Source organism: Cetorhinus maximus, chromosome 16 (assembly GCF_964194155.1).
Source record: "Cetorhinus maximus chromosome 16, sCetMax3.hap1.1, whole genome shotgun sequence".
Lineage (NCBI taxonomy): Eukaryota > Metazoa > Chordata > Chondrichthyes > Lamniformes > Cetorhinidae > Cetorhinus > Cetorhinus maximus.
In genome coordinates, this window is record NC_135894.1 from 28,232,981 (window position 1) to 28,235,421 (window position 2,441).

The 2,441-nt window shown below is 42.6% G+C and overlaps 1 non-coding gene across 1 annotated transcript; it reads right to left on the reverse strand.

The window, feature by feature from the left end:
- Positions 1 to 1,035: 1,035 nt before the first annotated feature.
- Positions 1,036 to 1,108, reverse strand: trnar-ccu (transfer RNA arginine (anticodon CCU)). The gene has a single exon. It is a non-coding gene; the product is annotated as a tRNA-Arg (tRNA).
- Between the last annotated feature and the right edge of the window lie 1,333 nt (positions 1,109 to 2,441).

Here is a 2,441-nt window from a genome sequence, read left to right on the forward strand (position 1 = left end):
TCCACCAGGATCACTTAGCTTGCAACCTGATTACAGCCTTGGTCCAAGCAGGGACAAAAGAGCTGAATTCCAGAGGGGAAGTGAGAGTGACTGCCTTGAACATATTTAACCGAATGTGGCATCAAGGAGAATTGAAATCCACAGGAATCAGAGTGAAAACTCCCCACTGGTTGGAGTCAAACCTAGAACAAAGGGAGATGGTTGTGATTGTTGGAGGCCAATCATCAGTTTGATTGGCACCCCATTCATTACCTTAAATATTCCCTCACTCCAGTATTGGCACACCATGCATTGCAGCAACTCGACAAGGCATCTTATAACATCAGGCACCTAGAAGGACAAGAGTAGCAAGTGCATGAGAACACCACCACCTTCAAGTTCCCATCCAAGTCACACACCATCCTGATTTGAAAATGTATCACCATACCTCCATTGCCACTGAGTCAAAACCCTGGAGCTCCCTCCCGAACAGCACTGTGGATCTGCTTACGCCACATGAACTGCAGCGGTTTCAGAAGGTGGGTCAGCTCACTTTGAAGGGCAATTAGGGGTGGGTAATAAATCTGGCCTTGAGTGAATAAAAAAGGACTAATCCTGGCAGCTGGCTGGTCTGTGCGGCTCAGTGCCCCAGTGGACTGTACATTTGTTGAGCATTTTCCAGGTAGTAATTGAAACTAGAATTGTTCCCACTTGGAGAGAGAGTGTGCTGTGTATTTCACATGTAAATCTGCTGGTGTGATTTATACATGAATTGTAATTTGTGTCTATATTTCAAAGTAGCAACTCTGGCTGGATATTTATACTGAAGACAGGAGTTAAAGGGACAGTATTTGCCTGGAAAATACAGGTGACATTGTTCCCTAAGTACTGTGATGGTGCAGGGATTTGGTAGAAATATTGTATTGATTTGTGAAACTGCAATGTTAGTAACAGACTGAGAAGTGTGCAAAAAGGAACTGCCGGGATTGGTTGCATAGTTAAAAGGGAACTTTCCTGTGACAGAATATCAAAAGTGTTTCAGGGAAAAACTTACTTCACCCCAGATGGGACTTGAACCCACAATCCCTGGCTTAGGAGGCCAGTGCCTTATCCATTAGGCCACTGGGGCTATAAGCTTCAGCCCTTTGTCTCTTTGTAATCAATGTCAAATTTGAATTTTTTTTTAGTGGGCCAGACTTTTTTTTGCACACAACCACATTATTTAATGCCAAAGATCCCAGAAATAACCTGACAGGATCAGTCTTGCTGTTGTCTATCAGCGATCGGTACAGTTGATTACTGGGCAAAATGTTGATGGAATGTAAAAACAAGTGGCTTTACAGAGGTTTCTTTCCTTGCTCTGGCTCGAAGTTCAGTCATATACAAGACAGCAACATGACTGAAGCAACTTGATTTCTGTGTTTTTCACAATGAGGACAGAGAATAAAGATTAATCTCATCCCAGATGGGACTTAACCTTACAAACATCTGCCTCTTAAAGGCAATGCCTTATCCATTAGGCTACAGGAGCACAACATCATCTTATATGCACTTGGTGCTTGCTCTAGATTCTTTCTAAATTCCTCCTGTTCCTGTAGCCACTCACTTCATTTTCTGCAGCATATCTCTCAATTCCAAACACTTTAGCGGCGATTGGTAGCAATTTGAAGATGTTGGATTTCCTGAAGCTGTTTGCTCAATGATATATTTTACCTTCTTGTGCACGTCACTGCCTATCATTGGGAAATAATTTATAAAGTTTCATTAAGCAGGCTTCGACATGCACTGCTACATTGATTAGTTTTCTACTGCTGGATATGTGCTCTCACTTATAATGGACTGTGATATTTGGTAACAGCTGTTGCTAGGCCCAGGACTGCATCAGAGATTTGCAAGCATTCGAAAAAAGCACAGGACAATGATGTTGATCATCATCAAACACATCATTCCGTCACTCCCATGTCCTGGAGGTGAAGCTGACAGGAACTGTCAGGATTGGTTGATAAAGACATCACTGAGAGGCTATAAAATATTTAGAAGGGGGAGGGGACATTGTGGTGGACATGGAAATCAATAACATAAGATGTTGATGATGTTGAGATATTGCAATCGGAGATTCAGGAGCTCAGTAGAAATTTAAAGAGCATGGTCTCAAAGGTAGTAATTTCTGGATTACTCCCAGTGTCATGTGCTAGTGAATCTGGAGCAGTCAGACAAGACAGGTTTAACATGTAGCCTGCAAAAGGGAGGACTTCAGATTCTTGGATATTGGAACCAATTCTGGGCATGAGGGACCTGTTCAGGATAGATGACTTTCACCTCAACAGAGCAGGAGCGAATTCCTTGCAGGAAGTTTAAATAGTACCATTGGTGAAGGTTTACACTAATTTGGCTGGGAATGGGTGGGCACCAGGATGAAGCATTAGAGATGGAAACAATGTCCAAAGTGTATTGGGAGAGAG